The sequence below is a fragment of the Saccopteryx bilineata genome, chromosome 5, assembly GCF_036850765.1.
Source record: "Saccopteryx bilineata isolate mSacBil1 chromosome 5, mSacBil1_pri_phased_curated, whole genome shotgun sequence".
NCBI lineage: Eukaryota > Metazoa > Chordata > Mammalia > Chiroptera > Emballonuridae > Saccopteryx > Saccopteryx bilineata.
In genome coordinates this window covers 181,360,086-181,387,124 of record NC_089494.1, presented here as the reverse complement: position 1 = coordinate 181,387,124, position 27,039 = coordinate 181,360,086, and positions in this window count along the sequence as shown.

Sequence of the window (27,039 nt, the reverse complement as noted above, 5' to 3'; positions counted from 1 at the left end):
CATTCTATCTTGCATTTGGCAAATGGCAGGTATATTTTACAACTTTGGTAAATTATACAGATTTGTTACCATACTATGTCCTAAGCTTAAGGGGAGAATGTATTCTATTCACTTTTGTTTTCTTTGGGAGATTCCTCCATTGCACCTTTCTGAATAACCATTGTTCTTTGAACATTTGAATGTCAATGAGCAAAGCAACCACATGATGGCAGCATGTTAAAAGAATAAATAATTGTTCACTTGGGGCTATCCTTTTAATTCTTAAGAAACTGTGTGAACAAAGAAGAAAACTTTAGATCTACTTACTTAGGATAGCACCCCCCCCCTTTTTTTTTTACAGATTCAGGAGTAAAGGGAAAGTGAAGTCTTCAGATCTCAAAAACAACAGGAAACAAGAGAACAGAACAGTGAGCACTGAGCTCTGATATTTTTAAGTGAAACCAGACAATCAGGTTGTGACTCATCCTTTAAACTACATGTTTTTTCTTTTTTTTTTTTTGTTAACAAATAAGTCAATTAGTTGGCAAATTGTACAAAGAAGAATTATTATTTATGGATATGACGATTTTTAATGTCTACTAGTTACATAAGATGTTTTTGGTCTGCTGATTAAATTAAAAAAACCCTGTCAGTGCACAGTATGTGTTAAGCTTTTTTGAAAAACTCATCCAAACATTGCAATGATGAATTTAAACCACCCGTGTCTTGTCATCTGTGACTAAGAGTTTTTATTTCATTAGCAAACAAATTAATCAACATTTGTTGAAAATCTCCAACTGCATAATTGCTTAGGTAGGAATGAGAGAGAAAGAGAGTTTCTTCTGTTGGAAAAATCTAGGTGTGCTTAATTCAGAACAATGTCATCAGACACACATCTTTCTCTTTCAAACCCTTGGCTCTGTTTTCTTTTGTGTTGGCTTTGTTTTCAGCTAAGCTTTCCTTTGTGACTGTGAACATGACTCCAAGGTATGTTTAATATAAGTTTTAGCTACTTACAAAAAAGATTTCTCTTTCCCAGTGGTTTCAGCAAAACTTCAGGGACTGGCTCCCATTGGTTGGGCTTGAATCACTTACAAAATTCCTGGACCAATCACAGTGGCAAGGAGGAATGAAGCACTCAGATTTGTTAGGTTGGTCACAGGAAGTTGCCTGGACCCAAACTTGAGCCACCTACCTCTCCACTAACAACATGGATTGAAAATGCAAGAACAGAGGTTTCCCAAAGGAAAATTAGGATTCTGTTAACAAAATAAGGGTGAAGGAATGTTAAGCAAGCAGAAACAATAACTGTATACTAAAAGAAATTTAAAAGATGCAGACCCTACCCTCAAGAACTAGACTAACTTGAGAAGAATCATGAGCTAAAGAAATATTATCACCAACATTCTATTTAAAGTTGTTTCAGAGTTTTTTAAAATATTTATTTTATGTGATCCTTATAAGAACAATTTAGGTCAGTCTTATTTTGTTGTTAAGGACAAAGAAAAACATAGACATTGAATAATTTTCTTAACTGCTGCTTATCATGCTTAACATAGAGCATATATCAAAGTTGAAGCTGATATTTGTATTTCCAAAATGGCAGTTCTACTTTTAGGGAATAGTATGGAGTACCTGTAAGGTATTTTCCCTGCCAAGGAAGAAAGAAGGGCGTAGCCACCAAGTGTAGACAAGCAAAAGCTTTATTTAGTAGAGCGCTTCCCGGATGAGGTTCTCTGGTCCGGGAGACAGGCCAGAGAAGTCGCGTTGCCTCCCCTGTTTGGGGGTAATTTATAGCATCGGTAGTGTGGTCGGGTTGATATGACATGGTGAAATTTCATTGGCTGACAGACAGTCCTTCTTTTTCAAAGGGCTCCTGGGAAGTTTCTTTTGGTGGGCATGGGTGTGGGCAGTTCCAACCAAAATTCCCGGGCCTAGTTCCTCACGTGACCTTCCCCCATTGCCAACTGACCTCACATTCTGACCTTTTATGTTAGATAGTTTCACCGCTATTCATCTGGCTACTTCTTGCTGGTTAGGGGCGTTGTGGGGACAGGAGGTAGGAAGGCGGTGGCTCTGAGAGGAGTCACATATATGGGTGTAGGAGCATCTGTTTGACCATGACTTGAGAAACTTTGTGGATGTGGCCCTGTAAGAATCTACAAAAAGAGGAGCAAATATGAATAATATGCTGATAATTAGAAGAGGACCTGGGATAGGGGCAGCCCAGGTGAGGATGGGTAACTGCCACCAGGAGTTAAGCAGGTTGTAAGAGGAGAGGTACTTGTGCAGTTTCTCTTGTAGATGGTTCAGGACATTGATGTTTTCTTCCATCAGGCCAGTCTCATTGAACAGCATTGCTCCCTGCTTTAACTCACTGTGGAGGCAGATTTCTCATGGGAGGGACAGGAGCAACAAGAGAGTCTGCAGGGCCCAACCTTTTAGTGAGCTGGAGACGGGTAGGGCCCAGTGGTTCCGACTGCCAGTAGTCCTGCATGGGGGCAAGCTTGAGGTGAGAGATATGGTACCAAGGTGTTTGCCCTAGGAGCTTGGCTGCAGTAGGAGTAGTCAATATAACCATTTGAGGCCCCATCCACCTGGGTTATAGGGAGTCGGGCTGGAGCTCCCTCAGAAGAACCCTGTCTCCTGGCTGGAGGAGGAACACTGGGTGTGCTTCATCAGGACCCCCTATGGGAGGAAGGGTCCGGTCTGCATGTTCCCTGAGAAGATGGCAGAGTAAAGACAGAAAGGGGAGGTAGGAGACAAGAGGAGGGGGGTTTGGCTAAGAGAGCAAAATTGGGAATCCAGTGTCAGAAGAAGCCTATTAGATTGAGGAAAGAAAGAAGCTGAAGGAGTGCGAAAAAGGGGATTCTGTCCAAACTGTATGTCAGGGGTGGCATGTGAAGAGGAAAGGAAGGGGTTTCATCCACTCCCATAACCGAGACCTACCAATATGCTTTTAAAAATCTCTGGCTCAACGTATTGAATTGCATGCAGTCTTAGAGAATATAGATTTATAGGGAAGAAATCAGGAATCTGTGAGATTCCCTTCAGTCCTTCCTTCAGGTTTTGCCTCTTAACTCTGGTCATCCTTCATTTTTTGTTCTTTTCCTTCTCTTCTAAGTTAAAATGCTCATAAATTTGAAAGGCTAAAAAATATACCATAATTGTAAGTAATTTGTAATTTTCCAAATTAATCAATGAGTATTAGTTTTTATACTAAATACTTTAAAATAAAAACTTAAAATTAGAAGGGATCTCAGCTAAAATATTTTTTTGCCCAAAGTAAAATGACTTGCATAGCCAGGCAATTAGTATGGCTAACCATTTTGAAACTACTAATTTCTAAATGACTATTTCATTCAGGAAAATGGTCAAAAAGTCTGTTAACATTTCAAACTAAAACCCAGCTTTATTCATGTTTAATCATGACTGCTGGAGGATAAAATTCAATTTCAGAATTCTGAACCATATTTTATGACTTGTCTTTATTAATTGTTATTGAACATTTGCTTTGCCTCCACATGTAATCTCATGATGCTAAGAGTAGTTCTAGTATGCTTGTTTTTTAAATGAAATAGCTGGGACATGCAGAGATTAAGTAATAAACCCTAGACCAGTGTTTCTCAAACTTCTGTGTGCAAAAGAATCACCTGCAATTTTTGTTAATAAGTAGTAAATTCTGATTCAATAGGGCTGGGGTAGGACCTGCGAGTCTGCATTTTTAACCAGCTCTTAGATGTAGGTCAACACTATTGGCTTACTGATCACATACTGAGTAGCAAGGTCTTAGATCATGAAATAGTATGTGGCAGATTGTCTTAACCTTGGCTCTCTGACACCAAAGTCCATGTACTTAACCCCTCCCTACACAGAGTTATGTGTTCACCTCTCTCTTTATTACATTATGGTTTACAACCTACAGATAGAAGAGGGAGACTGTCCTTGCTGCAAGTACATTTGTGATGTAACTTTACTCATGAAGAATACCCAGTGAAACAAAACACAACTGGGACCATCCTCACTCTAGAGCCTATCTATTCTATATTTGCCTTTTCTGGGGCCACTGCTCACCAGAGGAAAAAATATAGGTGATGGTGGCAGCTGTCACTTCCCTTATCCTTCTGAGTCACAAAGTTTTTCTTGCCCAGTGAATGGAGTCATTCATCTCTGTTTTCCTCCTCCCTGCCCAAATATAAATCTCTCTCTCTCTCTCTCTCTCTCTCTCTCTCTCTCTCACACACACACACACACACACACACACACACACGTTGTCCAATGATGAAACTGTAACAATTTAGTAACAGATTTCATGTCCTTTTTTCAAGGGAAAATTGTCGATGGATTGGGAGGAGTATGATCAATGGGGCATTATTCCCGAGGAAGGGATTTAGGGAAGGAGGTAGTTTATAGAGCATTAGAAGAGGTACCAGGGAAAGGGCATGATTGACTAGAAGACCAGGGATTTCCTTGTAAGGCTAGCAGGTCAGCTGGCTAAAGCTAAGTGGAAGACTGCAAAGGGTGTATGTTAGGTGTCCTTCATAGTGAGCAGTTTCCTTTAAGTGCAGGCTGACTTAGTTTTGATCTGTGCCAGAGTCAGGTCATTGGGTCAGCTTCCATTTTGTGGGTCCTAGATATGAATTGACCATCAGTATAATCTATGTGTTATGTTTGCTTCATGATTTTTAGCCTACTTGTCTTTGCTTCCAATTTTCTTTGGTGTTCATAGTTTATTTTCTTCTGATTCATCCTATACTTCCTTTTTTTTGTCAGAAAACACTTCCTTTTCACTGTAGTAGTATAATTTTAACATTTACTAAAAATGAAGAAAGTTCAAGTTAGCCACCTTTCATATTGTATGACTTTGGTAAAAACAACCTGGAGTCAAGGATTTATTTTTCGTTGTTTTATTTTTCTTAAGTGAGGTAGTTTGACTTGGTTTGTTCAAACAGAGCACAGGGTGAAATAAATCAGGGTGTTCAACATAAAAAGAGCTGATGACAAAGCTATTTTTAAGAAAAGGGGCTTTCTGTCTTTCTTCCGTTACTCCTGTGTCTGTTTGATATCTCTGTTCTCTGGTTCTTATCTTTGAAAGGCAGCTGCTTTACCTCAGGCATAAATCAGAAGAGGAAACCCAGCTACTCAGTGAAGCCTGGGCCAGGAGGCGGGATGAAAGGGAACAGAAAAGAAGAGAAGGGTAAAGGAAAAATAAAAGACCCCTGGAGGACCCCTGCTAGGCCAAACAAGAAACAAAAGTCCTCTGCTATTCCAGTGAATGCCCACAGAACAGAGAAGCCAACGAGGGAGCAGAGAGATGAAACCCTTCACAGCTCAAAAGCAGAAAAGAAGATCCCAGGCAAGTGATGTAAGTGCTGTGGCAGAAAATCAGCCCCGGAAGTACAAGGCACACACTCCAGACTCATGGAGTACATGGGAGGTAAGTGCTCAAACGAGACGCAAGACAGAATTGAGAGAGAGGAAAGACACTATTAACTGTGAATCATAATTACCTAAAATAGAAACCACACTGTTTTCCCACAATGCTCCATATTTAGGAGTTTATATATTAAATATTACAGCTTTCTTGGAAAATATATTGAACATAGAGTTATTCAAAGTCATCCACATCAAAAACACTCTCCAAAATTTATATGTACACACACATTTGGACTTTTTAAATTAAGTTGATTTATTTACAAACAACTAACAAAAAAATTCATTAAAATTTAGTCAAAATAACTGTTTGACACCAGATAGCTTCCTGTACATTTTTCTTTTCTTTTCTTTCTGTTTTTTTTTAAACCAGTTTCTAGGATTCACATTAGCACAGTCTAATTTATACAAATTTAGCTGAAAAAATAGAGAACAAATATCAACTTTAGTCATTTCTATTTTTAAAATTAGTTTAAGTTTGGTATTGAAAATTTAGAACTTTAAAAGATTGAAATTCTGTGTAAGAAGAATAAAAATCTATTGGACTTACTTAGTAGTGTTCTCCACTCCCATTTTAACATACTCCAACTCTAAAGAGTGGATTATTTAAACACAGGTAAATATAGGTGATGGGGAGACAGAGGTGGTGGAAGAGGGATTGTGAGCTGTTTTGTGGTGACAAAGGAAAAAAATGTCTATCAATAGATGAAAAAAGTACAAATTAACTGTTATTTTAGATATTATTGCAGCTAGAAATACAACTTTAGGCTCTGTAAGGATGTCAGCCTCGATTTATATTACTCTCTATAGCTCCAGTTAATTTACCTCTCTCTACATTTAATCTCTCCTATCTCTCTACATTTCTTTTCTCTTACTTGATGGCTAATGAACATGGCACACCTGTTATCTCCCAAGGAAACAAAACTAGATGGACTTTCAAGGAGCATAAAATTCAGCTCCTGGCTGTGAACATAAACACATGTACATGTGCACACACCAAAAATCTAAGGAAATTAGGAAGGAGCTGTGATGTACTCCAAAACAAAACCATGGAATATATTAATGTAGAACCTCAGTTTTACAGAATATTGTTGAACAGAGAAAGAGAGTACTGTAATTGCTGGGCTAACAGGCAACACTGATGTCTGACCAAGAGCAATTAAGATTATAAGACTATAGCTATACCCTATTACACAAAACACATGTAATGTTTTTAAAAGTTAGGTGTTTTTGTAAAGTAATATATGCATATGGTGCAAAATTCAAGAGTTATGAAGTATGAAGAATCTTCCATTACTAGCTCCTACCTCTATCACCCCTAACCTCTACCCACTGAATCCCCTTAGAGGCAACCACTTATTACCAATTTCTTGTGTATTCTAGAGATATTACATGGAAGATATTAAACTCTCTTCTGACCCTGCATCGAAACTTAAAAGATTCAAATCTTCATGACTTAAAACAGTAAAATGGAACTGTCGTCTTTGATTCTGATCTGGGAAAGACTTCCATTTAGTAGTCCAGGTAACTGAGAACTTGCTGAATGTACCCAGAATGATCCTGATTTCCCTCCTAGGGGAGAGTTCTTTTCTCTACTACAAGATAAATAGCCAACTCCTAGGAAGCTGTCCTCCCTTAATGGGCCGTATTTCATTAGTTCATTGCCTAGTAATTACAACTGAATGCAAATGAAAATGTAAAATGAAATGTTACTCCTTTTATAGGCTGAATAATATAGGTGACCCTGGCTTGTGAAAGGAAACAGATTGCTCTTTGTTGTTATATTCAAGGTTTCCTATTTGCTTTGGCTGAATTATCACCAGCCACATGAAAACACATTGATAAAAAAGGACAGGCAGAAGCTACATATTTCCCCGTCCGCTCGCAGAGTCGGATACATTTATATGACTATCTTGTCTGTATAAAATACCAGTCATTAATAATTCAGCAGTAGATCTTTGAGTTATAAGCACTTTAAAATATGTCTCCAAAATATCTGCAGCTTGCAACCATTTAAAACTTACCAGGGTGGCACAGCAGAAAGTCCTCATCAAAATATCCATCGCTTTTATAATGCCAAAGTTTTGTTTTGTTGTTTATAGCAAAGTTAACTAAATGCCAGCACTCTGTTAATTCTCAATGCCATAACTGTGAGATTAAATTAGAACAATTATAACAAACACGCCATGAAATAACATTTTAATTTTCTGCTGATGCCTAAATTGGTTCATTTAGCAGACCAAGAAGGGGACTACTGGGGACAAGTAGGACCCTGCAGGTAGCTGCCCCGTTTCATTTTGGCAGAACGGTTATACAGTGACGGTACTCAAGATGGGAATGTCACATCTCTTAGTGTTCTGATAGTATTTATCACTGTTATTATGCCCTTAGTACAGGGTGGAGTAAAAGTAGGTTTACAGTTGTTCATATGGAAAATAAAACAATAAATAATAATACAGGAATAAACTCCATGTTTTGTTTATTATCACAACTAACTGTAAACTTACTTTTGCCCCATCCTGTATGTGCCGGCAAGAAGTCTAAACCTGTTTAAAACTGATTTTCCTAGGCCAACTATCCGAGAGATATTAACTTGCTATTATCCATAATTCACTGAATTTTTATTTTCAAAATGATACTGATATATGGCATGTATTCACAAGCCGTGTATTTCACAAGGCTTATAATTTAATAATGACACACTTCTTCTACCTCCTTCCTCTGATTACTGTTTTTCAGAGAAAACCATTTTCAACTCTTTTTCTTGGTGTTTCCTGCCATATTTCTAAATAACATTCATTTAATGTGATTTTGTTCAATTTATATACCAGGAATCAATTCCCTGTTTCTAAACCTGCCCTCTTGCCCCTTAAATGTGAAGTTACCTTCTCCTTTTGCATATAGAAGCTTTATTTTTCTTTCTTTTTTTTTTTTTTTTTTTTTTTTTTTTTCATTTTTCTGAAGCTGGAAACAGGGAGAGACAGTCAGACAGACTCCCGCATGCACCCGACCGGGATCCACCCGGCACGCCCACCAGGGGCGGTGCTCTGCCCCCCAGGGGGCGATGCTCTGCCCATCCTGGGCGTCGCCATATTGCGACCAGAGCCACTCTAGCGCCTGAGGCAGAGGCCACAGAGCCATGCCCAGCGCCCGGGCCATCTTTGCTCCAATGGAGCCTTGGCTGCGGGAGGGGAAGAGAGAGACAGAGAGGAAAGCGCAGCGGAGGGGTGGAGAAGCAAATGGGCGCTTCTCCTATGTGCCCTGGCCGGGATCGAACCTGGGTCCTCCGCACGCTAGGCCGACGCTCTACCGCTGAGCCAACCGGCCAGGGCCTTTCTTTCTTTTTTTAATGACTTTTTTAAAAGTATTTTTTAAAGACTTTATTCAATTTTCAGAGAGGAGAGAGAGAGAGAAACAGAGAGAGAGAAGGGGAGGAGCAGGAAGGATCAACTCCCATCTGTGCCTTTACCAGGCAAGCCCAGGGTTTTGAACTGATGACCTCAGTGTTCCAGGTCAATGCTTTATCCCACTGAGCCACCACAGGTCAGGCTAGCTTTATTTTTCCATAAATTCATGTTCACTTTTTGTGATAATGACCATTAAAATATTGTCCATGGTTCACCTCTGTATTATATTGTGAAGGAGGGTAAAGTTCTTTACCCTCAGGTCTTTGGTTGGGCCTGAAAATTAAATTAACAAAGATTAAGTTGGCCCTGGCTGGTTGGGTCAGCAATAGAGCATCGACCCAATGTATGGAAGTCTCAGGTTTGATTTCTGTTCAGGGCACACAGGAAAAGCGACCATCTGCTTCTCCACCCCTCCTCCTTCTCCTTCTCCTTCTCTCTCTCTCTCTCTCTCTCTCTCTCTCTCCCCCGAAGCCATGGCTTGAATGTTTCGAGCAAGTTGGCCCAGGTGTTGAGGATGGCTTCATGGCCTTGCCTCAGGTCTAAAAAGGTCAGTTGTGGAGCAATGGAACAGAGGCCCCAGATGGGCAGAGCATCGCCTGGTAGGGGACTTGCTGGGTGGATCCCAGTCAGGGAGCATGTGGAAGTCTGTCTCTCTGCTTCCCTACCTCTCATTTAAAAAAAAAGAAAGAAGAAAAATGGATAAGAGAAAAAAAGATTGAGTGACAAGAGTGAAGCATTAAAAATTATTTAATACAAGTTTTAGTGACACAAGAGCCTTCATTAAAAAGTGACCCGAGGAGTGGTTGAACCTGTCTTTACACTAGGTCTGACAAAGAGGGACCATTGAAGATAGTAGGACACAGGGTATGAGCCGTCCATTCGGATTCTGGGCCTCAAAGGCCAGGATGCTCCTCTTCTGTGGGTGTGGGATGGGCTCCTCTGCATGAGGGCCTTCTGACCTGTTTGGGGCAGAGAAATAGAGGAAGGTCAGAGAGACCTTCCTGCTTCCAATGATATCTTAAACAATTTTGGTTTAAAACATTCAGTATATCATGGTGCCATATTTTGGGGTATGCTGTCCCAAACTCCAATATGATTTAATTACTTTCTTCTGCAACTTTGTTTTCTGGTTAACTATAATTTTTTTAATTTGCTCAGTTTTCCATGTGCCATGTCTGATTCATCTTCTGTTCATTCAGAAAGTATGTATTGACTTTCTTTCAATATATTTGAACAGTTTGTTTAATCTCTAAGTTTCCCCATACTCGTGAGGACACACCTTCCGTCATGTTGTTCCAATCTCAAATATCTGCTCTCTCCACTTCTCAGCTGCCTTCCAGGGATTTGCCATCACATCATTCCAGAAACTTCCTTCACCCTCCTCCTTTACTGGATCCCTCATTTTTGGATCCCTAGACTTCTTCCTTCTTAGTTTACTCTTTCATTCTGCTGGAACATGTCCTCTAATAGGTTCCTGTAAGATTACATGAGCGGTTAACTTTGAGACATTTGCATATCTGCAAGTGAAAATGTTCTAATTCTACCATCACACTTATTTTCTAGTTAGGGTGACTATAGAATTCTAATTTGAATTACTTTATTCTTAAAATGGAAGGGATTGTTCTATTATGTTCTAAGTACCAGCTTTGGTGCTGAGACATGTAGTGTCTTCTAATTCATGCTTCTTGGTATATGACTTATGAGAAGCATTAACTCATAGTTGCATCACTTCAGTTGTTCATCGATTGCTTCTCATATGTGTCTTGACTGGGGTGGGGGGGATGAACTCCAGCCAAGCCAGTGACCCCTTGCTCAAGCCAGCGAATTTGGGCTTCAAGCCAGAGACCATGGGCTTCAAGCCAGCAACCATGGGGTCATGTCAATGATCTCATGCTCAAGCTGGCTGCCCTGCGCTCAAGCTGGATGAGCCTGCCCAAAAGCCTGTGACCCTGGGATTTCGAACCTGAGACCTCAGTGTCCCAGGTTGATGCTCTATCTACTGTGCCACCACCGGTCAGCCTCTTCTCATATTTTCCCTTCCCTAATTTACTTGTCCTTTTCCTCCTTCCTTCACCCTCCTGAAGCTTTTAGAATCTTTTCTATATAGCCAATGTTCTGAGGTTTCTCAGGGTTATGCATTTATTAGAATTTTTTCTTCCCATGAGCTGGACATCTTCTTTCACCATGGTATCACCTTCCGGTCTGGACACTATGTCCTTCAGTTCTGGGAAATTTTCTCGAATCATTTGTTTGAGAGTTTTTTCCCCTTCATTTTCTCTGATTTCTTTATGGAATTTCTACTATTCAAAAGTAAGATTTCCTGGAAAGATGCTCTAATTCACTTTAATATTTTTGTTCTTCTGTTCTTTTTCTTTTTCTCATGGTTTCCTGCCAACTTAATGAGGTTTCAGAAGGGAATATACATAAATATATGTTTATTGCACTACATTTAACCATAACTCTGACAGTTATGAAGGGGCTAGAAAGTCTCAGAAACTGCTTCTTAAGATCTAGTGGCTAGGCCCTGGCCGGTTGGCTCAGCGGTAGAGCGTCGGCCTGGCGTGCAGGAGTCCTGGGTTCGATTCCCGGCCAGGACACACAGGAGAGGCGCCCATTTGCCTCTCCACCCCTCTCCCTCTTCTTCCTCTCTGTTTCTCTCTTCCCCTCCCGCAGCAAGGCTCCATTGGAGCAAAGATGGCCCGGGCGCTGGGGATGGCTCCTTGGCCTCTGCCCCAGGTGCTAGAATGGCTCTGGATGCAACAGAGCAATGCCCCAGAGGGGCAGAGCATTGCCCTCTGGTGGGCATGCCGGGTGGATCCCGGTCGGGCGCATGCGGGAGTCTGTCTGTCTCCCTGTTTCCAGCTTCGGAAAAATGAAAGGAAAAAAAAAAAAAAAAAGAACTAGTGGCTAATCAGATTAAAAAAGACCAGTGATTACACAGTCAGTTGAAACGAGATGATCTTTTTTATTATTCAGATAGGAAATTATCTAATGTGACGATTTCTGTGAGGTGGCTTGACTAAATACCTATGAAATGGTCTAGAAATGCAACCACAAAGTTTCGGATAGGGAAATAAATTTAATTTCTGAGAAAGAGAAGGATAAACAGAATAAATCTCTTGTGTAAAACCTCCACTTTGCCCCTAACATTAAAATGGTTTCAAATAGCAGAGGCACCCTCTTGGCCATAAAAAAACCCCAACAAACTGCAGAACTTTTTTTTTTGTTTACTACTGACACCATTTAAAAAATGGTACAATTAGTAGAATTTTCTTTTTACACGAGTTACAGGCACTGCTGGTATCATCCTCTCCCAGCATGAAGAGCAAGTCTGTAATTAGAGCTGAGAACACGAAAGGACAGAGGCCGTGAGTACAGGGTTAACACCAGGCTTGGGCTGGTCCAGGCCTGCCTGCGGATGTCTGGTTTATTTCCTTATCAATTACAGTTGACATTCAATATTTTATATCAGTTTCAGGTATACAGGACAGTAGTTAGACATTGATACCTATATTTTACAAAGTGATTCTCCAATAAGTCTAGTGTCCACCTGGCATGCACATAATTATTACAATGTCTTTTCATTCCCGTGGCCATTACAGAGTTAAGATAATTTGTTAAATGTTGTGTCTATTTTGCTTTATTTACCCTTGGGCTGTGTGTCTGCTCCTGGGCTGCTGGTCTGATTTGGCAGGCAGGCTTTGGGCTGACGTGACTGGAACAGTTTAAAGGACAGCTGAGAAACCAGGGGAGGCTTCCCTGTGGCCTGTGACTTCACACACCTCCTGCCTGTGTGAGCCCCACATGCTGTGGGTGAGACTGGCTTCCGGGCCTCGCAATGAGACGTGGAGGCTGTAACTGCTCTATCTCTTGTCCTGTTTTCCTCCACAAAGCTGAGCAAACATAGTGTTAGATTAAAGCGTCTTTGTGACTCGTGAGTCTGATTGTCAGTCTGGACTAATAACAACCACCGCAGCACCACAAAGGCACATTCAAAACTGTTATCTCAATTTATGTTTAGTTTTTTTTTAGTATGTTTAAGCTATTTTGTTTGGGTTTTATGCATTTTCAATGTATTATATCCTTTTAAAATATTTCTCAATGAATACTGAAATGTCTTAAACTGGTTTTCCTTAAGAACTGAAGCTAACTAAGCACAAAGTAGAGATAATCAGAAAGTTTCATAAATTAAGTTCAAGTTCTGCTCTACTCAAATTCATCCATTCAGATATTAAAGGAGCTACAGTGTATAAGTTAGCTGGGCAGTAGGAATACAAAGATAAATGATAACAAAATATCTTTTCCTTTGTTAAACATATAAAATGTGGCTGTAAGTGTATGTGTGGAGGGTGATTATTGTTACGGCAGGGGGGTTGTGAGTACAATATTGCTATGGAAGAAAGGAGAGCCATCTAACTCCTGGTTGCAGTCTATAGGATGAATAGGAAGGCTCAACGCCGGGTCTGAGGAAAAGCTCAAGACTGCTGAATAATTCAGGTGAGGAAGTGGAGGCTGAATTAAGTTTATGACAGTGGGGAAGGAGGGAAGGGAATGTATGAGAGACATTAGGAGTTGGTTAGACAGGACTTGGAACTGATTGAATGTAGGGGGAGAGAGGAGGGGTGATGAGTGAATTGTGAAGGAGAAGATAGGGATTTTAATTTTGGACAACTTGAATTTTATTCACCTGTGAGATATTTAAGTGGGGCTTTGAATCAGGATATAGTCTCTGGAAATTGATATTTGGGTGTCTTTCACATGTAGGTGATATCTTACGCCATGTGACTTGAGGTCATGGGAGGAAAGTGTCCAGCTGAAGTAAGTGGGTTAGAGGAGGTTTGATGATGAAATCTGAGGGGTCATGGACATTTGTGGGGTAACAAGAGAAGACTATCTTGTATATCTCAAGAGAAGAGAAGGTTTAAGAAATGAGCGGTTAGCATTGATGTAGTTCAAGATAGGCTACCTCAAAGTATGGCAGCTTGGCACATTGAACATTTTAAACTGAAAGAGCCTGAGAAAATGGCAGAAGCAGAAAGGTGTCTCTGACCTTCTCCCCTGACATTGGTCATATGACCCTCATGTGAGAGGTGCCTGTTTTGTACCTGCAGGGAAGGAGCATCCTTATCGTTAAGACTGAAGGACACTGAAGAATCTGAACAAACAGGCCTTGCTAAATTTCTCCCAGTTTACTGCTCTTTGTGTTATTATGTTTCTCCACAACTATCCAGTTCTTCATCAAACCAAGCATAAAAACACTCAGGTTTAGCACGACTGGTGGTGGTGCTGTGGATAGAGTGTCAACCTGGGAGGCTGAGGGCCCAGGTTCGAAACTCTGAAACCCTAATTTCTCTGGTTTGAGGGCGGGCTCATCGGCTTGAAGATAGGCTTGCCAGCTTGCCAGAAAGAGTGCAGGGTCACTGGCTTGAGCACAGGATCATTGATATGATCCAAAGGTCACTGGCTAGAAGCCCAAGGTTTTTGGCTTGAGCAAGGGGTCACTGGCTTGGCTTGAACTTCCCCCAAGTCCCTGCCTCAAGGCACATATGAGACACAGTAAACTAAAGTGACGCAACTATGAGTTGATGCTTCTCATATCTCTCCTTCCCCCATCCTGTCTCTCTAAAAAACAAACAAACAACAACAAAAAAACCCACTTAGGTTTAATTGTTTCTTTATTTCCTTATGAAGGCAAATAAAAGTACAGTATATTAAATAAATATGTGTGCTTTTCTCCTGTTAATCTATCTTTTCAGTTGAATTTTCAGACCCAGCCAGGTAAACTGAGAGTTGAAGAAAATTTTTTCCTCTCCTATAGCATCATCAAATGCCATTCTATATTTGATAGAGTTTTAAGATACATGCGAGTTTTTCATATGTTTTCTCACTTAATCCAGCTGGTGACTTAATGAGTCATGTAATCTATCTTATTTTTCCACTTTTTGTAAAAAGTTTGTTAAAATGAGAAAAGAGGCCCAAAAAGATACTGATCTGTTCAAAATTACTAAGGTTGTTTACCCCTGACTTGGTGGTGGTGCAGTGCATAGAGCGTCAGACTGGGACGCAAAGGACCCAGGTTCAAAACCCTGAGGTCACCGGCTTGAGTGAGGGCTCATCTGGTTTGAGCAAGGCTCGCCAGCTTGAGCCCAAGGTCATTGGCTTGAGCAAGGGGTCACTTGGTCTGCTATAGCCCCCCCCACCCCCTTCCCCCGGTCAAGGCACATATGAGAAAGCAATCAATGGACAACTAAAGTGCTGCAACAAAGAATTTATGCTTCTCCCTTCCTGTCTGTCTCCCCTGTCACTATCTGTCCCTCTTTCTGTCTCTCTCTGTCTTTGTCACACACAAAAGACTGTTAAAGGCAAACTCTAGCTTTAAACACAGATTTTCAGAGTTTACAAGGTGGTTTAAAGAATGGAGTACCCAGGGTTAGGTAATTACTGAAGAGCAGGTAGATACTGAGAACTCATTCTGTGGCAGGTGCTATGTTGAGGGCTTTGTGTGTTATCTCATTCAATATTCAAATCCACTAAAGTGGTGAATAGTAGCCCCTTACAGGTACTCAACTAATGAAGCAAATGAAGCTCAAAGGAGTTAAATAATGTGTCCAAAGCCACACAACTAGTAAATGGTAGAAACAGAACAAGAGTTCAGGTCTATTTGTCACATGTCACACATGAAAACAATTTCATTCTTATGTATGAATTTCTGTCATCTGGAGGGCTTTCCTCAGTGACCATGTTTATTTGCTAATAGTTCTGGACTGTTTGAAAATATAGCTTATAATAAATAATAGTTATTTTGAGGGGCCTACTCTGTGTGAGCCACTAAACTAAAAGATTTGTATGTACCCCTTTTCTTCCCTCTTTACAATGTCCTGAATGAGAAAGTACTATTACCTCCATTTTATGGAGCAGAAAACTGACTCTCAGAAATTAAATAACTTGTACAAATTAAAGAGTGGCAGCATTGATGTTCTCACTCAAATGTGTTTAGCTCCAAATCCTTTTCCTTTTCTTTTTTTTCTTTCTTCCTGTCTTTTCTTCCTGCTTGTCCTCCCTTTTCTCTCTCCTCTTCTCTTCCCCTTCTCTGCCATTGCTCTTTCATTTGCCCTACTACCTCCTAGGTGATAATAGGGTTAATTCAGAGAGTGAGCCTTTCAGGAATAGGACCTAGGCAAGGCATTGGGGTTAAGAGAAGTAACCAGGGTAAGTCCACTTGGAACGAACTGCCTAAAATGTTCACTGGACACGCTTGGGCCTTGATTCACCTAAATAAGAATTATATGATTGAGTGTTAAATGGATTTTAGTTGCTTAATCAGAAATATATTAAACTGTGTATATTAGAGTCTGTAATTTATTTTGAAGCTAAGGGTTGAGAATAAAATCGGTGTATATTTTAGTTAAGTAGTAATAAAATGTACATTTCAGTCATAAAGAAATAATAAGCCTTAGTGGTCAGTCATAATTTGGTTCATTTTGGTGAGAAAATTATTCAGTTTTCTTACAGAAAATCTGAGAGCTCGTCTACTTACAGTACTTACCTATAACATGAAACTGAAGAGACAGTGTCTAAGTCCAATATCTAAGACAACAATATTTTATGTCCAAAGCAGGGCTCTTCTCTGTGCCTCAGAAGCCAATTTTAAAAAGAGAATTGCAATTATATTTGTTCATTGTTCTCTAGGCAAAACAATGATGGTCGTACCAGGGGCAGAACCTTTGGAACAAATCCACTAGGAATCAGACAACATCCTCCCTCCCTTGGAACTTCATACATTCTGCATGGTTGCGAAAGCGCTTATCACCCTGTTTCGCAATTTGCTTATATCGCTGCTCCACAACTTTGAAATGCTTGAAAGCAAGGTCTAAATCATATGCTTATCTTTGTAACTACAGAGTTTAGCACAAATTACATCCTCAAATTTATAGAATTGATCATAGTCAGAGTCTGAAATATTAAGTAATCAGACATATGTCCTAAGCCAGAAATGATTACAGTTTTCTCATCACAAGGTCCTTTTAAAATAATTTTTTTTCTTAATGAATTTCATGTTTTAACAGATTTCTACAAAACAAACTGCAATTTTAAAATAATCTGCCTTCTCATTATTGTTGATATAAACATAACACCATACAACTTGAAAAAATTCCAACCAAGAGTAAAGCAATTTAATGTTTTGATTAGCCTTAGCAATACTTTTGTAGTTAAATATTATTTTCATTCAACTATGTGAACTACGAAAATAAGTTGAGACTTTCTTTTTATCCCCTTACCATTTATGTTTAAGTTTTATCCTTGTTGATACAGCTAACTTGAGCCCATTATCACTTGAAAACATTCATTAAGTTGTTGTACCTAAGATGCAGAATTAATGCTACCTCTGAAAAGAGAGGGCAAGAATAAAGGTGAATGTGTTTTCATTTTTACAATGCTTTACTTCTTTTTTTTAAAAAAAATCTGGCCCTGGCCAGTGGCTCAGTGGATAGAACATTGGTCAGGTGTATGGACATCCAGAGTTCAATTCTTGGTCAGGGCATACAGAAAAAGTGACCATCTGCTTCTCCCTCCCTCCCTTCCCTCTTTTATCCATTTTCCCTTCCCGCAGCCAGTGGCTTGATTGGTTCGAGCATGGTGCTGGGTGCTGAGGACAAGCTCAGTTGGTCTGAGAGTGCAAGCCTCAGGTCCGAAAAATAGTTCAGTATGCCAGCATCAGTCCTAGATGGAGTTGCTGGGTGGATCCTGGTGGGGGAGCATTTGGGAATCTGCCTCATTATCTCCCCTCCTCTTACCTACAAAGAAAAGTCCAGAGCAAATATAACAAAATATAAGCCTACCAAATATGGCTGGTGTGTGCATAGGTATAAAATTTATTTTTCTGTATGTTGGAAATTTTTGTACTTTAAAATTGAGTTTAATTAATTAATTAATTAATTAATTTATTTTAATTTATTCATTTTAGAGAGAGGAAAGAAAGAGACAGAAAGAGAAGGGGGGGAGAGCAGGAAGCATCAACTCCCATATGTGCCCTGACTGGGTGAGCCCAGGGCCTCGAACTGGCGACCTCAGCGTTCCAGGTTGACACTCTATCCACTGCGCCACCACAGGTCAGGCTAAAATTGAGTTTATTTTAAATGTCTCTTTTAAACAAGCACCCATAGAAATAATTGTTAAAACTTTTGCTTATGGAAAAAAATACTGTGAACTCTTCTTATAAGATCCCAGAATGGAAACATATTGGCTTAACTTTAAAAAGGATAACTTTAAAAACATAGGAGTAAATTATTGATAATGTGGGAAGACAGATTACAGCAATATGTTTTCAAAAGTTGAAATTTTTATGTTTAAAGTTAAGATTTCATTAAATTACCAAGTTATTGAGGTGACTTAAATGTTTAGTCTAGATATCTGTAAAATTTCTGACATCCATATTCAGTAGCACTTCTTTGACCTTATTATGGTCCTAACCAAAGCCATGGACCCCTCACCCTGTCTTCCACAGCACATCAAAACCTGCTCTCATTTCAGTGACTGGCGTCAGGCAAGTCAAAAACCCAGGGTGATTTCTTGATCATTAAGCCTTATAATATTAGTTTTAACTTTATTCCATTTTTTTTGTGTTTGTGTTTGAAAGTTTGTGTTTTCTTGAGGAAGATTATTTCAGTTAAACTAGCATTATGTCCATACGTACATTTAACCTGGCATGCATAGACGAATGAATGGATGAGGGCTTCCCCGTCAACATCGTAGATAACCATACTTTCTGTAGGTTATCTCAACTACCTTAAGCAACTCATGACCACCTGACATACAGATTAAGTGAATCCTTGGATTAAATATTAGTAAAGCTCAAGTTTTTGATATAATACATTAATAATGTTTAAATTCTTTCTTGCTTCCCAATTGAACATCTTGTGTACTCCACCTTGAAGGCTGCAGTTCTAAACTGAAATTGGAGAGATTATTTTAAATTTAAAATAATCGTGTTCCCCACAACTCCTCATCTCCCCCACCCCATACACACAAACACTCCAAAGACTTCCTATTGCTCTTAAAATGAAGACCAAAGTCTTTAATGTGGCCTTTCATCAAAGCTTTTCAAAATGTGCCCTTTCTCTTCCTTTCTAGCCTCATCTTCCTGAAACTAGCCTCACTCTTTGATACAAAGAAATGAAGAAATGACCCTCCCTGTTATATGCTTTTATTCCAGTACTTACAACTGTTTTAATTTCATTTGCATATTTTATTTTTTGTTTAGTATCTATCTTCCAAGCCATAAGCTATATATGTTTTTGTTCTCATTTTTGTTCACCCCTAATATCTAGCAAGATAGCTAGCTCATATTTTTAAATAAGCATTTTTAAATGGTCCAAAAGAGAAACAAGATAAAATATTCTCTCAAGAGATTGATATTAACATAGGGTATTTGCCAATGAACCTAAATAAAGGACATGTGTAAAAAAATTTAAAAAAGCCTGAAGTGTCATACAATATAAAGGAAAAAGAAAATTACATTTAATAAACATTTAACATTAATATAATAAAGTAACATTTATGTGCTTACAAGAAGAAAATAAGGGCTTTTAAAATTGGAAAAGAATAAAAATGATTAGAAATTTATTTTGTAGAATGGCATAGACTCACTTCTTTGAGCTGATGATATAAAATTATAAATGACAGTGACTGTTGGCAACTGAATAAATAAACAGGGTATTATTGCAATCTGGAAAGAGGTGCTGGTCCCAAACCCCACCTCATTTGCCTAGTTAACAAAGAGCTACACCTGAGTCTCATTTGTCTCACCCATGTTCTCCGGAGGAGGCTGGAAGCTAATTTCTTATTAGTGTAAAGTAGATTTGGATGGTATGGTGGGGGTTGTCTTTGAGTTACCTTAGAAACTTAATTGAATTGCTGATGGACCACATTTTTTCTATGAATAAAAGTGGATGTGCTTCTGGGAGCATGGAGATTACAGCTAAGGAACAGTCGAGACTGTTTGCTGCAGCATCATCCTGAACATATATATATATATATATATATATATATATATATATATATATATATATATATATATCTGATAGTCTCCTGTCTATCATTTATTTCAATTCCATACCTTTTCCTGTTCGGGACCCTAGTATATATTTATTGTGGTTGAACCCCAACAATTGGCACCCAACGTGGGGCCATTGAAAAGGGAAAGAAGAGAGGTAATGGAACTCCCCAGAAGTGTGCACATGAAGTAAGTATAAAGCTTCTAGAGAGTGAAGCTTTTAAGTAGAGTTTGGTGAGAAAGTATAATAAGAAATAATTCAGAACCCTAGCCGGTTGGTTCAGTGGTAGAGCGTTGGCCTGGCGTGCAGGAGTCCCGGGTTTGATTCCCAGCCAGGGCACACAGGAGAAGCGCCCATCTGCTTCTCCACCCCTCCCCCTCTCTTTCCTCTCTGTCTCTCTCTTCCCCTCCCACAGCCAAGGCTCCATTGGAGCAAAGTTGGCCCCGGCGCTGAGGATGACTCTATGGCCTCTGCCTCAGGTGCTAGAATGGCTCTGGTTGCAACAGAGCAACACCCCAGATGGGCAGAGCATCACCCCCTGGTGGGCATGCTGGGTGTATCCCGGTCGGGCACATGCAGGAATCTGACTGTCTCCCTGTTTCCAACAGAAAATACAAAAAAAAAAACCAAAAAAGGAAATAATTTGGGAGAAAAATAAATATGGGTGTTGTAGGATCAAAAGTGAGGGACCTTTTTTCTTTTTGTACAGATGTTTTTATTTGAGAAGAAGCTGTTTAAAAAGAATGAAGTAGAAACAGAGGAATGTAAATATGAGAAAAACTTAGAGTCTGAGAATAACTCAGGAGATGAGAATATCACAGCTTTGGCCATTTTAAACTTTGTGCCTCCACTGCTCTCTGCTCATAACGTCTTTGTCTCAGACCCTTGGAATCCCCACTCCAACAAGCGTTGGATTGGGCTCGAGATGCAGGGGGGAAAATGGAGGAATTCAGCAATATTAGGCAAAGTCCTGATGAGAAATATCAAGAATTTGTTTCACAGCTGATTCCGGCAGTTGAAAGAACAGTGATAGAAAAAGAAGTTTATATCAGAATATGTGCTGATGTTGGGACTTCATACATACAATGTCTTGCTTTTGCCACAGCCCTTAAAGTAAGGATTCCAAGAATTTTTTATAAAAGGCAGGAGAAACGAAAGAAAGAAGGTCAGGGAAATACTTCTGCCTGTGAATCTTGTTTCCAATGTGGTGGCTGGGTTGGGCCCAGACTGGCAGAGGCTGCAGCCAAGGAGAAGGTAAAGCAGGGAGGTGAACGGGGAAGCCCTCCCCACCCTGGTAAACAAGGTCTGCCGCTCGGCTGGGATTGAGATGGAGGCTTTCGGCAGCCCACGACTCGGCATGATTAGTCTAGGCTGCCAGTGCAGCAGCTATTAGAATTTGAGCTTTAGTAAATAAAAAGATATAAGAGTTTGGGAAAATTACAGCTTTTTCCCATTATTCTCTAACTTTCTCTAAGCTATCATTTTATTTCTTTCCTATTCTATGTCTGGAAAGAGGGTGACAGGGGAGCCTGTTTGGATATGCCTAAACAAAAATCTCATACAGCCGACATGAGATTTTTCAAGAGATATTTCTGTTTAGTATTTATCCTTATCATGTTCCTATTAAAATAGCCCCATGTAAGATCAAGCAGGCCACATTCTAATCTCTAAAATCTGGGTTTCACTCTTGATTTGTGTAATTGTATGTAAAGTCTCTGTTTAATGTCTAAATGTGTCTGTTTTCAAAGCCTGAATTATGTTCTTGCATGCAAAAATTGGAAATGCCAGCTCTAATATTGTAAAAATAAAATATCATCCCTAAAAATTAAAAAATTTAATTAGGGAGATGACGTCAGAGTAATGGCGGGGTAGGAAGCGATACCAATAAATCTCCCCCAAAACTCAACAAGATCTTCAACCAGAAACAGAAAAACCTATACTTGGAGCCTCCAGATGCTTCGCAATACACCCGAAGGTATGGCAGAGTGAAAAATTGGCTAAATATATAACCAAACCCTGAAGGAAATAGGGAGTAAGAAATGCTCCGCCTTCCTCACTAACCTAGACAGGGCGGCTTTCTCTGGTAACTGTGAATATAGAAACTGAGGCGGGCAAAGGGGGTGAATAGATCCAGGCCGCGGCACAAACGGCCGAACCAGGCTGTGGCATGGAGATCCAAGCCGAGGAAAAACTGATCCTGTGGCAATCCGTGCAATACAAGCTAACACTCGCGCCAGACCCAGACAAAGCAAGATAAGCGGGGCAGCCATTTTAGCCGATCTCCTGGTCAGTGTGCAGTTAGTGGGCGAGAGATTTCTTCCTAAGTTCCGGGAGTGGGTGCTCATGTTACCCCACAGAGAGGCCTTTCTGTGGGCCAAAAGCAGAATCTCTGGGCAGCCCAAGTGCCCTGGGAAAGCCATGCACGGGAGAGAGCGAGAACTAATTCCAACGGTGGAAATTTTCCGTGCTGGTGGGGGTTTCACTCAGAGGGAAATGCGGCCGGCCACATATCCTAGTCTGCGCGCGCAGATAGTGAGTGAGAGATTCCTCCTCGGCAGTGTGCGCCCGTGTTATCGCACAGAGGGGCAGAGTCAGGGGCCTTTGTGTAGGCCAAAGCGGAATCTCGGGCCGCCCCAGCGCCTTGCAAAAGCCGTGCACGGGGACGGAGCGAGAGCCAATTCCAACGCTGCAACTTTTCCATGCAGTTGGGGGTTTCACTCAGAGCGTGAGACTGCTGGCCGGATATCCTGGTCTGCGCACGCAGATAGTGAGCGAGAGTTTCTTCCAAGCGCCCTGGAAGTGGGCACCCGCCTGTGTTACCGGACAGAGTGGCAGAGCCAGAGGTCTTTGAGTGGGCGGAAAGCCCACTTGATTATGCTAGCAGCTCTGACTGACTGAGCCTTACCCAGAGCCCTGTGCTGAGTGGAAATAGAGTGGGGAGTTGCCAGCTCTTTGAGCCTCTTACTATCCAGGCAGAGGCAGCAGCAACCCCATAGCTGGATTATCAGGCTACTAATTGAGGAAGGAAAGACTAGGAGAAAGGCTCCAGGAACACGGACTATCTCACTGTCGGAGCCTATAAATGCTAATGAGCTTCGACTGCCAATGAGACTAAAGCACAATACATGACATTGCCATAGAGACTTATCAACTGCAAACCTCTACCTGAGCGTGCCAAAGGGGCAGAACCCAGGGTACAGAGTCATCGACCAGGAAGAGGGAGAGAAAAGAAAAAGCAAGAAGATAACCTCTCAAAATCAAGAATAATCTGCAGACTTTAAAACCTATCCCATTTTATTATATTTGTTCGTTTGTTTCTCTTATCTTAATTCTTGATACTTTTTTTCCTCCTCCAATTTGGCCGATTAACTCTCTGCCGGTCTTACTCTCTCCTCTCCTTGAACTACACTACCCATAAGTGTTACATCTCCCATTATCTTTTCTCTTCTCTTCCTTTCTCTCTATGAGGGTTGCACTCCAAAACCCTTAACTCTCACTCTCTCTCTCCTTTCTTTTTTCTTCTTTTAGTGGTTCCCTCTTTTCTCTCTCTCTCTCTCTTTCTTTTCTCCCTCTATATTAGTTTCTTCCTTTCTCCTTTACATCTCCTCTCATTCAAACCTCAATAACAAACAAATTATCTTATCTGGGACTCAAACTTATGTTTGTGGCATTTTGGGGTTTTTTTACTTCACCTTTTTAACTCACTAGCAGTGCTCCCATCCCTGGCTCTCCATATTATCTAGTTCTTGTTCCACTAAATACAATAGTAATTTTTTAATTTGTCCCCCCATTTTTCTGTTTCCCTCTTATTCCTCTCATCATAACTCTTAGACAACCAACACTTAAAAGCAAATCATTTTATTCTTGACCCAAATTTTTTCCTTATTTGCTTTTTGTGGGTCCATACCCCCTTTTTTTTTTCTTTTTCTTTTTTTTGCCCCTTTATTACTTTTCCCCAATTCAGGCCCTCCATCACAGGCATTGTTTGTTATAATTCACAGTTCACCACAAGATTTTCTCAAGAAAGAGGGGAGAGGAGAGGAGAGGAAAAAAGGAGGGGGGGAAATAATTTCCTTTTTTTAAAAAAATTTTTATTTTATTTTATTTTTCCTTATTTCATTATTAATTTTTTTTAAAAAAACAACTCTTTTTATTTTTTATTTTTTTATTTTATTAACTTTTTATTCTTTATTAAATCTCATTAATACTATCAACAAAAACACCCTCAGATGCCATTAGGGAAGAGAAAATCGAATATCATGGATACAAAAGAAAGAGAGGTAACACAGCTAGATGAGGAAAAATCTATGGAGAAAAAAGTTAATATATTGGAAAACTTGGAGCTAAATGACAGAGAATTCAAGATAGAAATCCTAAAAATCCTCTGAGATATACAAGAAAACACAGAAAGGCAATTTAGGGAGCTCAGAAAACAACTCAATGAACACAAAAAATATATGTCCAAGAAAATTGAAACTATAAAAACAAATCAAACAGAGATGAAAAACTCAATTCACAAGCTGAAAAATGAAGTAACAAGCTTAGCTAATAGAACAGGTCAGATAGAAGAGAGGATTAGTGAAATAGAAGACAAGCAACTTGAGGCACAACAGAAAGAAGAATGAAGAGACTCAAAAATTAAAAAAAATGAGATAGCCCTACAAGAATTATCTGACTCCATCAAAAAGAATAACATAAGAATAATAGGTATATCAGAGGGAGAAAGGAGAGAAAATGGAATGGAGAACATACTCAAACAAATAATAGATGAGAACTTCCCAAGCCTGTGGAAAGAACTAAAGCCTCAAGTTCAAAAAGCAAACAGAACTCCAAGTTTTCTTAACCCCAACAAACCTACTCCAAGGCATATCATAATAAAATTGACACAAACCAACAGCAAAGAAAAAATTCTCAAGGCAGCCAGGGAAAAGAAGAATACAACATATAAAGGAAGGCCCATTAGATTATCATCAGATTTCTCAGCAGAAACTCTACAAGCTAAAAGAGAGTGGACCCCAATATTTAAAGCCCTGAAAGAGAGGAACTTTCAGCCACCAATACTATACCCATCAAAGCTATCCTTCAAATATGAAGGAGAAATAAAAACATTCACAAATACAGAAAAGATGAGGGAATTTATCATCAGAAAACCCCCACTCCAGGAATTACTAAAGGGGGTTCTCCAATCAGATACAAAGAACAACAACAAAAAAACAACAACAAAAAAACAGAGCCACAAGTAAAAGCTCCAAGAAGAACACAATAAAACCAAATTTAAACTGTGAAAACAACAAAAAGAAAGAGGGGGGAAGATGGAGATTAACAGTAGCAAAGATCGATGGAGTGCAAAAGTACTCACAAAATAGTTCACTACAATGAACAGGGTAGGGACCCTTTTCATTACTCAAAGGTAACCACCATCGAAAAAACCACCAAAGAAGCACATGAAATAAAAAAGATAGCAACAGAAGAAAGATGTATGGAATACAACCAAATAAAAACAAAAGATAGAAAAACGAAAGAGAAAGATCAAACAAGACACAAAACTAACAGAAAGCAAGATATAAAATGGCAATAGGGAATTCACAAGTGTCAATAATTACACTAAATGTAAACAGATTAAACTCACCAATAAAAAGGCACAGAGTAGCAGAATGGATTAAAAAAGAAAATCCAGCCTGACCTGTGGTGGCGCAGTGGATAAAGCGTCGACCTGGAAATGCTGAGGTCGCCGGTTCGAAACCCTGGGCTTGCCTCGTCAAGGCACATATGGGAGTTGATGCTTCCAGCTCCTCCCCCCTTCTCTCTCTCTGTCTCTCTCTCTCCTCTCTGCCTCTCCTCTCTAAAATGAATAAATAAAATTAAAAAAAAAAAAGAAAAAAAAAAAAGAAAATCCAACTGTATGCTGCCTACAGGAAACTCATCTAAGTAACAAGGATCAAAACAAATTCAAAGTGAAAGGCTGGAAAACAATACTCCAAGCAAATAACATCCACAAAAAAGCAGGTGTAGCAATACTCACATCGGATAATGCTGACTACAAGACAGGAAAAGTACTCAGAGACAAAAATGGCCATTTCATAATGGCTAAGGGGACACTGAATCAAGAAGACATAACAATTCTTAATATATATGCACCAAACCAAGGAGCACCAAAATATATAAGACAGCTACTTATTGATCTTAAAACAAAAACTGACAAAAATACAATCATACTTGGAGACCTCAATACACCGCTGACGGCTCTAGATCGGTCATCCAAACAGAGAATCAACAAAGACATAGTGGCCTTAAACAAAACACTAGAGCACCTGGATATGATAGACATCTACAGGACATTTCATCCCAAAGTGACTGAGTATACATTTTTCTCCAGTGTACATGAATCATTCTCAAGAATTGACCATATGTGGGGCCACAAAAACAACATCAGTAAATTCAGAAAAATTGAAGTCGTACCAAGCATATTTTCTGATCATAAAGCCTTGAAACTAGAATTCAACTGCAAAAAAGAGGAAAAAAATCCCACAAAAATGTGGAAACTAAACAACATACTTTTAAAAAATGAATGGGTCAAAGAAGAAATAAGTGCAGAGATCAAAAGATATATACAGACTAATGAAAAAGACAATATGACATATCAGAATCTATGGGATGCAGCAAAAGCAGTGATAAGAGGGAAGTTCATATCACTTCAGGCATATATGAACAAACAAGAGAGAGCCCAAGTGAACCACTTAACTTCCCACCTTAAGGAACTAGAAAAAGAAGAACAAAGACAACCCAAAACCAGCCGAAGAAAGAAGATAATAAAAATCAGAGCAGAAATAAATGAATTAGAGAACAGAAAAACTATAAAAAAAATAATAGAACAAGGAGCTGGTTCTTTGAATAGATCAACAAAATTGACAAATCCTTGGGAAGACTTACCAAGGAAAAAAGAGAAAGAACTCATATAAACAAAATCCAAAATGAAAGAGGAGAAATCACCACGGACACCATAGATATACAAAGAATTATTGTAGAATACTATGAAAAACGTTATGCCACTAAATTCAACAACCTAGAAGAAATGGATAAATTCCTAGAAAAATACAACCTTCCTAGACTGAGTCAAGAAGAAGCAGAAAGCCTAAACAGACCTATTAGTAGAGAAGAAATAGAAA